Source organism: Mchenga conophoros, linkage group LG7, assembly GCF_057382185.1.
Source record: "Mchenga conophoros isolate Kocher_MC1m ecotype Shallow Benthic linkage group LG7, M_conophoros_male_GT1.1, whole genome shotgun sequence".
NCBI classification, from domain to species: Eukaryota; Metazoa; Chordata; class Actinopteri; order Cichliformes; family Cichlidae; genus Mchenga; species Mchenga conophoros.
In genome coordinates, this window is record NC_140532.1 from 2287415 (window position 1) to 2302095 (window position 14681).

The following is a 14681-nucleotide window of genomic DNA, read 5'->3' on the forward strand; positions in this document are numbered from 1 at the left end:
ATTTTGATATTTTAATTTTAAGTCATTGCATATTTTTCACAATATAATACAAATGAAATGGCATTTTGGACTGTTTGTCAGACAAAACAGACTATTGAGGGCGTCCTCGTGGACCGTGGGAACTTTGGTGGGCGTGGTTGAAAATGTACCATTTTGCAGACAAAATAATCGATAATAATCAATCGACTCTTGCTTGAACTGAAGCGATAAAACAAAAACAAGTAGCATATGTGAAATGCGAGGCAGTATCTCTTATAGCTCTTACCCAGGTCTTTCCAGGCCACGATACAGCAACAACATATAACCCGTCAAATCTAATGATTTTTTTCATTAGAAATATATGGAGAAGGAAAGACAGACTTTTTTATTTATTATTAGTCTGTTTGGAAGGCGAGAGATTATAGTTGCGGTGTCTTTTGATAGCCCATCCAGCTTATCCCTTGATATTGTTCCCTGCGCTCCACGTTTTATCACAACAACAGGGGTTGTCTGATAACAGGCCACTCCACTGGGAATAACAAATCACACTTGTTTTACAGCAGCATCTCTGAGACAGAGGAGGAGGAGAGAGGAGAAAGAAGGGAGGAGGGAGGGAGGTTGATGGAGCATTCAGAAAGTGGAAAGAAATGGCTCACGGTTGGGAATGAAGCAAAAAACCAGAGCAAAGCTTTGTTGTGGTGCAGATGTGTCCCCATTCACGTTTTGAGGTCTATCCAGAGCAGCAGAGACGTCTAAATGATTGAGGAATTACTATTTTGTCTCAGTAGCCACGCTTGTTCTAAGAAAATACACCTTTTGATTATTGTTTAGCCACTGTACCTCATATGTTGTCATTGAGCGGCTAGACTTTGTCTCTCGGCTTTTCTCAGACTGCATGATGTCAGAATGAAGTGCTAGAAAGAGAAATCTAGTTTGTGAAGAGGCCGACTGAGACAAAGACAAGCCTCAGGCACCGACGATCCCAAGAGTGGCGATGTGCATGCATCTTTCTGTGTCTGAGTGTGACTGTGAGCATGCAGGCGTGTGTGTGAAATTGCCTCTATGCACATGTGTGTGGTCCCCTGGAGGCTGGCAACAGAGGGAAGATGGAAGTGCCACTGATCATCAGCCCCGAGGCCGCCACTTGAGACTAACTTTCAACTTATGGAAATTGCACAGATATACACACTTGCACTGAGATCAGTGATGCGATTTTATGTACACGAGAAGAATGCTGAGCAACAATGAAAGGGGGCGAGAGGGATCTCGGTATCACTGCGCCTGATGTCTCTGCACTTCTGTGGGTGACAAAGGGGAAGAGCTGAGGTGGAGGAGAGAGGAAGAGCAGGGAATAACGGTAGGAGTGAAGTGAAGATGAGATGATTAAAAATGTCATGAAATGGGTCGGCGTGGAAAAAAAATTGAGAGAGGGAGAAATGATTAAAACTTAAGGTTGCTTCAGAGTTCAACTGTTCAAGTCTGACTTTGAGAGACTGAGAGAAAAATAAAACGAGACGGATGCTGTCAGAAAATCAAGAGAAATCAAGAAGCAAAAAGGCAAAGGCAAGTGTATATTAAATACGTGAAAGAGAATACCTTATTATGCATATAACATCACCTCACAAACTCACAACAACAAAGAAGCAAATCTACAGGCAACATAATCAGAGCATTGTAAGCCTGTAATGAAGTAAAGAGAGAACAACAGCAGAGCAGCTGCTGATCAGATTAAAGTGGAATTAAAACGAAATGACTGCACTGCATCAGAGATGATGACAGCTCGAAATGAAATGATGACAAATAACTCTTACATGTTTTTTAGCTAATGAAAAAAGGCTTTCGCTCCCTCCCCTGTTCATTATCTCTGGTCTTCCGTTTCATCCCTTTTCACCCCACTTCAGCACCATCTCTCCATTATAACTGTAATTTTCCAGTTTTGAATCCCGAGCCGCAGAGCCTGCTGTGCATTTCTTCTTTTCACAGGAGTCCTCTGGGACGATGAGACTCCTGTGTGTGATGCTGTGGGAGTTTCCCTGAGCACACAGAAAGGTAAAAAATTACAGCAAGCCTGGATGAACCCTCCAACCAGGATGTATTGCAGAGCTCCACACAATCACAGCTTTCTAGTATAGCTTACATTCATTACTCCTTTCTTTTTGCAGCAGCAGCAGCAGCAGCAGCGTGCCGTACCTGCAGCTGGCTCCTGCAGTGGTTTCGCAGCACTCTCACTCAGGTTTATTCTGCTGGATCTGATTCCAATATTTGTACACATCAGTATTCAGACACGCCTGTTTACCAACGGGTGCTTTGTATTAGACTTTCAGTTATCATTGTGGGATATTTTTCATGAATGTGATGCTAGAATTAGGGGTTGAGAGTGCTGCGCTGCATAACTGAAGATGTGCTGATTGCAGAACATAGAGAATATAATATCCTTCATACCAAAGTTTGTAGGAACAACAAAAGGACTTTACATTGATTCACTACCATCAACTTCCAGCAAGGACATGAGAGGATATTTGGAATGAACTTTGCTAAAACTAAACTTGATATTGATTCATTCAGTTTAGTGGAAAAGGTGCTGTTAATCAGTTTCAGCTGCTTTGGTGTCAATGAAAATAGCAACAGGTGCACTTCAGGGGCAACAATGAGAAACCCCCCAAAATAGGAATCGTTATACAGATCACATCCTTTCTGACCGTGCCACGAGGAGATACCTAGACCCTACAGAGGTTGCACAGGTGGTCCAATTTCTCATTGTCAGGTTTGCTGTGTCTCCCAGCGCACTCCCAAGAGCACAGAAGAGAGCTGGGCAGGGCCATAAGTCCCTAACCCATGAGCAGCACTGAGATCTGCTTGTACAGGACCTGGAGAAGCCTTGTCATGTTGCCTGTAACACTGTTTGGCATGGGGAGACTATGGAGGGCAAGATCCAGCTGCACTGGAACGGTGCAGTGGGCTTCCAACGGTGCATGACAATGCCCGAGCTCCAGACACCTCCTGGAGGATGAAGGAACTGACACCACCGCCTGGCCCACACACTGACCTAAATCCAATAGAACAACTAGGGAACATTACGTTTGACGCCGCCAGGCTGCGCCTAAGAATGCTCAGGAGCTCAGTGATGCCCTTGTCCAGATGTAGGAGGAGATCCTTCAGGACACTACTGATCATCTCATTTTGAGCATCCCCCGATGTTGTCAGGCATTAGGAATTAATTAGCACCAATCTGAGCGATGCTGTCGTCTTCCTCTCTGTTCATTCCCCTTTCACCAGCATGACACAACATCTGCTGAGATTTAGAGCCTATTATAGAAATGTATTTCCTTTTTTAAACAAAGTAAACAAAGGAGTCATTTTTGCACGTGTAAGGCGATTGTAACAACCTCAAAGTGTGCCTTTTTCTTTCTTGGCACAACTAACCTTACTTTACCCAAGAGCTTTGAGTTCTCGCAAACATTGTGCTTCCAGCTCCGCCTCTATCCTGTTTTCAAAGCAAAAGCTGCTTTTAGGCTCGATTCCAACTCATAGATGCCTCACATTACAACGAAACAGTCATTACTGTCTAGTTATTTTGTATTAACTATTTATAGAGATGAAGCATCCTATTTTTTTTTATCTTTCTCTGGTCTCACCTCTCAGTCACACCAACCAAGCAGGAAGCTGCCTTCTCTTAAATGGATTAATGTTGTGATGGAATTGGCTGGGCTTGGTGAGGGTGTATGACTGATGGAATTAACCATCACAACGATGGGGTGAGAGGAGGTGAATGTGGGTGTTGAGCAGTGACTGATGGAATAGTCCTTTGCTAGAGGGAAAGAATAGATGCGAAAATGTGATTGATAAGGCAAACACTTGGCATCAAGGCTGAAAATAACGTAAGAGATGGAGCCACCGAGCGCTGGCTGCAGGGTCAAAGGGGAAGAGCGAAGCAAGAGGGTTTGATGTTGGGAAAAAACTGGGAAAATGTATCAAAGAGGAGAAAAGTTTGAAAACAAGAAGAGGAGAAAATGTAGAACCTTGGAGGTCATTGATGCGCTCTTATGATTTACAGAGGAAGGCCACTACAATGCTGTGATGGATATTGATGTTGTATGAGATTCACTTGGAATACACACTCGATGGGTGTGTGAAAGTCTCTTCTGCACCTTATTCCAATAGAAAACAGCACGAAGGAAATGTTCAGTAAAATGCAGACTGAGGAGAAACATTAAAGGCAAACCCGCAAATGTGTTTTTATGGTTCTGTGTAGCCAACAGCAACGCAGCAGGTAGAGCCTAATGAGGAAGAATTAAACAATCCTCCATGTTATTTGTGTATTATTAGTATTCTTATAGATTTGCTGCAGCATTTTCCCGTCATTGCACCTCGAGGATTCCAGATTTGTGCATGCGTGTAGCGTGGCTTGAATAAAACCAACAAGCTGAATTGAACAAATAAGAAGTATTAGCTGTGACTGACAGATGAATGGTCTGCCCGTTTGTTACGACAAACATAGACCAACACAGCACGTTATCGTTTCGCTCCATGTTTGTATTTTTTCTTAACAGCTGAGACTGAGATTTTGTGTTTTAGGCACTATAAGCTTCAACGGGAATGAGATTAAGGCTTCTGCTGGGAAATCCTCCCCAGATAGCTTGCATATCACTCGACTGACTTTATTGTCCCTGTGGTGATATAATCCCAGCGCACATCGACAAACACGCGCACACTCGAACGCTCGCTTGCACTCGTGCATGCGCACCCACCCACAAACATAAACCTCCTTACTGCCCTAACCGAGCGAGCCGAAGCTGTCCCTTATCTTTCTTCTTGTTGCTTGTTTAGAATTCCGCTTGCAGACAAAGCTTGATCCTGCTCTGTTCTGTTGGGGTGTTTAAATCCGGCATCTCACACGCCTTACCTCGGGGTACACTTCTACTCAATTTCACACTTGCCAGCTGCTGAAATGTCCTAATTCAATTTAGCCTGTTTAAGAAGCAGAGGCATGCTCTCTGAGGAAAGTTTAGAGCCCTCAAAGAGGAATGGTCTTGTCAATTTCGGTCAGTGGCCCACAGCTGCAGCTTGGTGAACAGATAGCAGATCCCTTCAGGCCTGAGGTCAAGCACTTGAATGGCCAGTCTGATTCCTCGGTCGCACTCCCAGCACTCATTGTGTGGTCGATACGTGATTTTTATGCCTGAATATGATCAAATCAAGTGTTTCTGTAGATGATGCTTGAGCGTTTGCATTATGACATTTATAAAAAGTAAAAAGCTGAGTTGGAATATTTTCGTTTGTGCTTCTCAGGAAGTATCAGGAAGCCCTGAGCTTACATGAGTTTTCAGGTTATTCCACACATCTCCACCAATAATCCCCAAGCAGCTTTTACCCACCCTGGTTTTATACCCAATCAAATTAGATGTGCTTAATGCGATTGTTATTAGCTGTGCCTTTCAATAGTCTATTTTGCGAGGCTTAATTATAATGTAAGCATTTACTGATTTTGGTTCATGGGTCTTATCTGGTTTTATTTCATATTTCATTTATTTTTTCATTTCAGCTTTTTTTAAATCACTTTTATGGTCTTATGTTATTAATTGTTTTGTTTTATTTACTCACTTGTTGTAGAAATCAGCTTGTTATGAACTGAGTGGCTAAGATCTGATAAGATTTATGCCTGGAAAACAAAGGTCCAAAATTCCTCTTGATTGGTTATTAGAATTTTAATAAATTAAGAATCAAAGAGAAAGAAACACGAGGTATTATTTTTATAATGCCCAGATATTTGCAGCAGATCGTGGCCCCTCCCGAACCTCTGCTGGAGGCTTTTTTCCTGTTAAATGCGAGTTTTTCTTCTCACTGTCGCCAAGTGTTTACTCGTGTCCAACCAACTGTTGGGGTTTTCTTTTTAACCCTTTAAGACCTACCATAGAACCAAGTCCGCCAGAGCTTATATTATATTTTTACATGCTGTGGAGCCATTTTTGGGAGCATTTCAAGTTTATATACATCAATACAACCATTATAGCCCAAATTTTAATAATATGTCTGCATTAAGTGCATAGTAATTAAATAAATTGCAAAAAAGTGCAATAAACTACAAAAAAATTGAAAATCGTTTTTGTTTTTTTTAACATATATTTCTAGTTAGAGAAATTTAAGAGGCTTATGTCATGCTCGCGTACCGGCAGGCAAGGAGAGAAGGACCCAAAATGCAGGTTTCAGTGAGGCGAAGTAGAACTCAAAATAACCGCTTTATTAGCAGGTTGCCGGTAAACAGCGGACCAACTAAACTGGGAAAATACAAACTAACAGGCAGATACACACGGACGAGAAAACAGAGTACAGAATGAAGGTGAGTAGACATTAACGATGCGACAGAGAACAAAGGTAACACAGGGCTAATATACACACGGGAGTAATCAAGGGATGAGGCACAGGAGGGGAACACACCTGGGAGAAATCACAACTGACGAGACAGGGGAATAGTAAACCGAACACACTGACGCCAGACACGAACCTCCAAAGTAAAACAGGAAACCAGAAACAACTTACGAGGAGGCAGAAGACACTGCACTTAATCTAGAATAATCTAGTGCTTTTTATGCAGTTTTTGTAAAGCTATATGTGGAAGGAAACTGTGACCGAGGACAAGCTGATGGCATAAGATGTAAGTACAACTCCTCCGGTTTCATATGCAAAAAAAATTATTGCGCTAGCTCACGTGGTTGCAGAGCTACTGGGATTTAAAAATAGTTACGCAAAACGGAGCGTGCAGAACACCGGCTCCGACCGGCTTTAAGGGTTAATACTCCTACCCCACACTAAGAGCACCGAGTTGGTGCTGCATAAAAAAATAAAACAATATTGAAGCCTTTATGCATCAGTGCAGTCTGTGTAAATTACAGTTCAATTAAAGAAAATATATCAGCATGAACTCAAAGGAGTTCACAGCATAGATTTCTTGCAGTAGCTTTTTCCTTCCATGTTTTCTACAGACAGTCTCAACTAAAAACTGATTATACACAACTTAATATTCAACAGTACAGCTCAACATATGCCATATTAACATATCCCTAGTTTCCCAGAGGGCCTTTGTTAGATCAAACATCAATTATGAAAGCTATTAAAAACCAGTACAGTCTGTAGACTTTGTTAACATTGTCTTTCAGTCACTTGGTGCGTCGAGAACTGTGAGAGCAATAAGAACTGGGAGAAGCAGGCAGACCTTGATGGACATCTGCACTCCGTTAAGAGCTTTTTTGAAGGATCATTGTAGCCTGAGGAATCTGAGGCAACTTGAATAGGAAGCGCTGAACTAAAGGTCTGATAGAACGCAATGTCACAGTGATATATACAGTATGTCCTCGTTGTTTACCTTAAGTCTTCTGTTCTTGCACATTTTTGCAGGAAAAAATAAGAAAACATTGCTTTTCACAGTTGTGTGTGAGCGCACACAACAAACAAGTCAAAGATTAAAATAATCAGTCAGAGACAGTTTGTTGAAGTCGATGCAGTTCACAAAGGTAGGTGTTATAAGGCTCAAATGATGGCGAGGAGATATTTTGGCTCAGTAAGAGGGCAACTGGATAATGACAAGTTACAAGCTAACACGTGTTTGTTTTGTAACAATCACGGAGGAAGAGGACTCAAAAACATGACACACAGGAGGCAGTAAATCCACATGGTCACGAAGGCAGGAAGCAAACAAATCGAACAATAAAACACAACTGTGATACAACTGTGGAATTTAACTTAATTCTTTAGAAGGAAAAGCTATATTACTTTATTCTCAAGTATGAAGCCAACCTAGACTTTAACCATTTAACAGGCCACTAATCTGGATTATAGCTTTCACAACAAAACTTGTTTTTAAACACATTTTTTAACAAAATAAATACAATTGTTGTTATTATTATTATTTAAAATGTAATTAAACAGAAAACTGGTTCAATATAAAAGCAGTTTGCTTATGTTGATAAATACAGGCTGGATTTGACATTAATAGATGCCACAGATGTTCAAAAGCTCTCCGAAAACGTTGGAGCATTTTTGCAAATATGTGATGTCTTGATAAATCGAGCAGATATTTGAACTTTACACAGCTACATTGTCGCCTGAAAATATCTTAAGTTTATTTTGTGACCCAGAAAAATAATATTTAGAAGTTTTTTAGCCGTGCTCCTCCGCCATTGCAGCGCTTACAAGTACACACAAGTACGCACAGGCTCCGACAACCGCGGGCCACAAATGCAATCCTCCTTTTCCCCAGACTACCCTTTCTGGGTCACAAAATAACCTTTTAAGATATTTTCAGGCGAGAATGTAGCTGTGTAATGCTCAAATATCTACTTAATGTAAACTTCCAGCTTACTTTTTCTAAGTTAAGACAACTCAAATAAATTGAGTTTATCAGCGTTTTTGCATAAAAAGTACTGGTAACTTACTTAAACTGAGTTCTAATAACAAATTGATAAAAATTGAGTTCAGCCTATTTAATATTTTTAATTAAACACAATATGAGATTTTACAGTGCATGTGGTCATACACGAAGAAGCAACCAGAGAGATACATTAAAGTCTTGACTGTAGAATGAACAAGACAATCTGGCAAGCAGATAAAGTAAACAGCTAAAGGTATGTATACACAGGTGGGACCGATTAGGGCGGGGCCTCCAGTTACAAAGGAGAGAAGACAGGAAGGAGTTTCTACTAAAACAAAACAGGAAACATGTAAAAGTTTTGAGGAGACTTTAAAATATTGACAATTTATCTTTTTGCGGTGCATTTCTACTTTTCTGTTGCTTCATCATAATGGCTCGTGCATAAAATGAGGCCGTTAATGATGCCATGATTTATGCACGAGGGCGATTCATCAGTAATTCACTTTAATAAAGATGCCGACATGCGTTCTGTTCATGCTGTGCTTGAAACTGTTAGTGAAAGTAGGAGCTACTGAGACAAAGATGTACTTATGTTCAAACAGGATGGAGGAGAAGTAACATTGTATCTTTTTATCAGCACTAAACTACTATTACACAGTAGTAGTGGCTGCTTTTATCTGCTTTGGATTTTTATTATTGCTGTGATTCATATTTTTATTTATAGGAATAAGAATAGAGCCTAAATCTAGTTCTCTATGAATACTGCACGTATGAATTCTGACACCAAATAATGACAAAATGAGCAGGATAGTATTTTATACACTGTATGGATTCATAGATGGCAACTTGTCTGCAATTATTGTCTGCACATCAGGAGTTATCGTTATTGGCTAAAGCACTACTTTGTACCGTCTTCAGTCAAAGTCTAACATTTGAATTTTGTCTTTCTGATGAGATAAAACATAAAAGTTGATTTAAAGAGAGAACCACCATCGGTCATGTTGCGGAAATTAACTGCATCAGTGGCCAGAAGACTGGATCAAGTCATCTTCACGGCTAAACGTTAGAAACCCAAACTCTTGCCGCACTGATGATGATTCTTTTTAAATATATATAGAAACTGCCTGTGGTTTTCTTGAGATGATGAGATAATTAAAGACTGCACCGTGAGACAAGACACAAGTTTTATCTTAAAATAAAAAATTAATTAACTCTTTGTCTCGAGATAGTGCTGAAAGAAAATTGCGAGCACGACTGTTCACGACTTCACAGAAATTAAAGTTATCATCAAATAACAAAAAAACTATAAATCTTAATTTATTTTCCTAGTCTGGTAACTTAACAAGACTTTGATTTGTTTTATATTTAGCAGTTTAACTTTTAAATCAAGCATTACATTGAATATTGTTGGATTAAATCTGTTGCCAACTCGTTGTATTCTGGTTATATTTCAGCACAGCGGTAACACATGCTTTCCCGATCCAAAACATGGAATATACATGCGTGCAGTAAGTTGCAGTAATAGCAAATGGAAATGTTGTATTTCAAGCCAACGTGAAAATAATAACAGGACATGATTTAAACAGACATTATTAACATATTTACACATATATGCATAATAGCCTCCTAGCTTAATTGTCTCCTGGAATTAAGGACCCTGTATTTCATACTTTTTTTTTTCTCACTACCGAGTTCGTGGCTTTAAATATTCGATGTCCACCTGCTGGTAATGCAATTTCTGCATGCAGCAATGCATCTTCTGCATGCATGTCCATTTCATCTTTTGGAGAGGCAAAGCGTGAAACGTGTCTTTCTCAGGTTTTGCAGGGATACTGTATATTCCTATAAAAAAATGAACATTGCCATGAACATTGTCCTGCAGCTGTTGCATACTGTATGTCACTATTTATAGAGGAACTTCACCTCGATGAGGGTCTGGATGAACTCTGAAAATCAACAGTTAATGTGAAATGTGTACGTCCTGTACACATTTCACATTAACTGTTGATTTTAGATGGCAACAGAATTGAAAACTTTTGCTGATTTAGCAAAGTTAAAACTTTGACCGACTGCATGTAATTGCCAACTTGACCCCATTCAATCACAAACTGATAGCAGACTGACTACGTCTTTCTGCTGTTTTAACGCCATCCTGACGTACCAAAGTTGCTTTGAAGACTTCATTTAAGTGCAGGTGTTTGCAGACCTGGTCCCGGTCTCTGAAGCAACCAAGATCAGGATTGAAGGCAACATGATGGCAAGGTCACAGCACGTGGTTGCAATCATTTTTATTATGTCCTCCCTGGTGTGACTACACGTTGCTACAGACGTGATACATGTGTGTCTGTGAGAGAAATTCATATGACTGCAAAGTTTTACTTGGTTTAGAAGAAAAAGCGTGGCAGTAATCCGGTTGTTCAGTCTGACGTCACTAGCCGTGTCTGGGCCTAAACTCCGCTGCAGGTCCATATATCAAACGATCACTATGGCATTACTGAGAGTTGAAAAACTGTCTAAAGTCTTTCATCTTTAATAAAATGATCAGCGTTCTGCTCTACCAGGTGTAACAATCGAGTTTAACATCCAGGCATCCATGAAAACGGAATTTATGACATTTAACGGAGTTAGAAGTTAGCAGGGAGTTAGCTCGCTAGCTTCTATCTAAATACAATATAGCATGTCCTGACTGCGGGGTTTTGGAAACAAATTAAAATGTACAGCTCTGTTATCACTTCCAGCATAAATGAAGACAGAAAACTAAACAGCAGTGACGTTTGTAGGGTTACTGAAGTTTGGCTAGCTGGTATATAATGATGTGCTACGTGACCGCTAGCGACACAGCTATGTTAGCATAATATAAACAAGCTAACTTTTTTTCCACTGGATAAAAGTTAACGTGAGTGTTCTCGGTGGTCAGGAACAAATGTAATCGCATGGCAGGATGCTGTAAAAGGACCAAACTTCAGCCAGGAGAACAACTGAGATAATCCATCCACAATACGAGGTTAGTCATTCATATACTGCTGCATGGGCTGGGCTGTAGTTACATCCTATGATTTTAAAAACTGAGCTTAAATAAATGATTAGCGGTAATAAAAGCAGAGGGAGGTCAACAGTGATCACTGACTGTTTTAGGAGCTTTTTGAGATTAAATAGAAGAAAATACATAACATTAAACATGTTAACAACACAAAAGCCATATTAAATCCAGACTACTTTAGACCCGGAAATAGGATTCGTTGTGTCATCACTTAATAACCGGATACCCATAACATCAGGCCTGTGTTTGCAGTGAATGTGCCAGAACACTTTAATCATCCGTTAATTACACCTGTGCTTTTATATCACCACTGCCAAAACGTCTGACGTCTTAATGTGACTTTAGCCGACAATCATTGCAGGCGTCTGTGTAACTGCACAGCAAATTAATTGATTTTCATAAATATTGCAATTTACATTTTGGGTTTTAATCTGTCATAACAAGAAAAAAATGTTAATAATTGATGTTAATGAAGGTTCAGATTCATAAAATGTCACGGTGAGCATTTGTAGCACACCAGCCTTCACAATATCAGGTTCTTCTGTGAGTAGGATAAAGGCATCATTAACATATCTTTGTTTTTCAATGTTAAGATATCTGTGGGGGGGAAAAGGGGTTGTTTTAATCTCGATTCTCGACTCTGAAGATCTAATTTAAGATTTTTGCATCAAAATGTCCATAGATGGTTTTCTCTCAGTCATAAGTTGATACGTATGTCAAATGGTAACAGTTTCAAGTTTGTGTTGAATCAAAAATCAGAAAGAGTAGAAACTTAGAGTGTTATCTATTAGACTTTGAAATTCCCATGTAGCCTTCATGTTGCAGTGTGTTATTCTGTTGAGACACACTGCAACATGAAATGCAGTTCTAGTCTCACAAACATGACCGGTACTGTGTTGCGCTCTCAAGTGATGCCCTCGGCGTATGTGTAATCAGCCGTGCACAAACACACTGACTTTGTTGAAATAAGCATTTGGATTTAAATCTCGGGATGTACCGAGCTAAATCATCCCTAACCTTGGCCTCCAAGTACTGCACCACAGCAGAAATTACAGTCTTCGGCAGAGCTTACAGATGCGAGGTCAACCAACCATTCAAACGTTCACAGAATTGCCCTGCCAAAAAGACATTTGCCTAACTGGGAACCAGTGGAGTGGTCTGCTGACATTTGCTCCGTGACAGGGAGCCAAACCATCGTGTCGCTGGCTCTTGATGTCTCCCCTCACTTCCTTCATGTCCATTGTGGATCTGTCTGCCGCTTCACCCGGGAAGGCAGGTGTTGGCAGGACGAGGACGGGTCCTCAAATATTTGTGCTCTTTCAGTGAAAGCAGATGTTCTCACTGTGCAGTCACATGCATATGCACTCACACAGAAATACTACGGTAGCCCAGTGTCTGGGGAGTTTACCCCGAGCTTTGTTGTCTGTCATTTGTTATCAGCTGAAAACAGGGAGGGCAGAATATTTAGTTTGGAATGTCTTCAAATATTTTAAAGCTCAATGTTGTGTTTCTATGTTTGATTCAACACTTAAAGTGTAGAACTGGCTCAGCTGGACTGAAATAATTGGAGATTTGCATAAAAAAACACATTTTCTCTCATTTTTAGTGCACAGCTTCAAAGGTGGGTTTCATGTCAGCTGCCCGTATCACTTGCACTTTTATTTGCAAAAAGCAGAAATTCTTTTTTAACCCTATGATGCCCTTTGTATCATATTTGCTACATGCGTTTCTGAGACCTCTATCTTATCAACATGATCAATACTTGCCATAATTTCAAACTGTTATGGACAAAACTCTCTTTTTTTTAGTCTAAAATTAACATTGCTGTTAACAAAAAGTTGCCAAAGATGGCCGATGTATCAAATGTAATACAACAAAATCTAATAAAAATACATCATACACAACATGATATAGCAAAAAACCTTTGTGGATTTTGTTATAAGGGTTAATTACAGAAGGGTTACGGGGTTAGGGTCAGGCATTTAGAAGTTTTTAAAACTTGCACGGTCCTAGGGATCGGCTCCTCATTCCCACCGGTTCTTCTTCATCCTTCTGCCACCATTCTCCTCTTCTTTGTTGTTGTTTCTTATGAATGCCATTCTTACATATTGCTGGTATTGTCCATCACCCCAGTTGTATCATATAACACCTGCTGTGATCTCTCATCAAAGTATGGTACAATAAACAGTCAAATCTCACCCACTTATATTTTACCTTTATTTTTCTATATGCTCCTCGTAAAACAGGATTCTGACTTTAATCTCAGAATTCTGGAAAAGAAGAAACAAAGACGTGCCCACTTGTTTTCCCCGGTGGTCCAAGTCCTCTTCCATCTGAATGAACATCTGAGTTCCAAAAAATCTGACTTTTCTGGCTATTTTTGGATGGGGTGGGTTTTACAGGGTTAAGTTAAGGAGGCGAGGTCGACTTTGTGATTTAAGACTTGTTAAAGTGCGTGAGCTTTAAGGATAAAAGAAGAATTTTAATTAAATTGAAGGTTAGTCTAGCTTTACAGTGAGTGCAGGCTCGAGCTCTTCCCTCCTCATAATTCTTTGAGTGTAGTTAAATTACTAAGGTAAATCTATTTTTTGCTTGGATTAGCTTCCTACATCAGACAGGAGCTCATCACACACCCGTTATTATTATAACACTTTGAAATGTGAGATACAGCCCTGTGTGACTGTGGGTGTGTGTAACAGGGTCTTTTAAAGAAAAAGCTTGGTGTGTGTGTGTGTGTGTGTGTATACATGTGGGTGCGGCTGATGGATTTTCAATTTCATTTCCTATGTACACGCACCGTCCACCGGGGCAGTAGATGAGATTGAGCCTTTACCGCCGGTTCTGAAATTGCGCTGGTCTGGCTGGACTCACAGCTCCATTTAAATGCATTAAAGCAGAGGGAAAGTGGCTCGTACATCAAGGGTTTTGACATGTGGCAGTAAGACAGCCCTCGGCTCTGGGGACGATTGGCGTTTGACATACTAGAATCTCAGGAACATCCATTACAAGGTGCTATATACACGAGTTAACTGATGACTAGGTCAAACCTTAGATTAACAATAGGGAGTTCTGTTGTGGGGAAGGCTTTTGATTGTTAAACCTGCTTCTCTTCTATTATTTCTTTGAAACTGTGTGACATGCTGCTATTGATCTTTATCGCTTGACAGGTGCTTAAAGCTATGAATTAGCTATTATCATCTCCTGTCACGGGTGCCGTCAAAACACAAGTTTGAAGCTGTTGTTGGTGACGGGCAGCTGACACGATGCGTCGACAGCTGCAGGTGGTAATGATGAGGT

General features: G+C 40.2%; 1 protein-coding gene and 1 pseudogene across 1 annotated transcript in view; one reads left to right on the forward strand and one right to left on the reverse strand.

Annotated features, from left to right (window-relative positions):
- The window catches only part of cdh13 (cadherin 13, H-cadherin (heart)), a 409102-nt gene that overhangs the window by 19429 nt on the left and 374992 nt on the right, over nucleotides 1-14681 (forward strand). The window lies entirely within an intron of this gene.
- Nucleotides 1857-14681, reverse strand: part of LOC146569313 (E3 SUMO-protein ligase KIAA1586-like) — a 54499-nt pseudogene continuing 41674 nt past the window's right edge.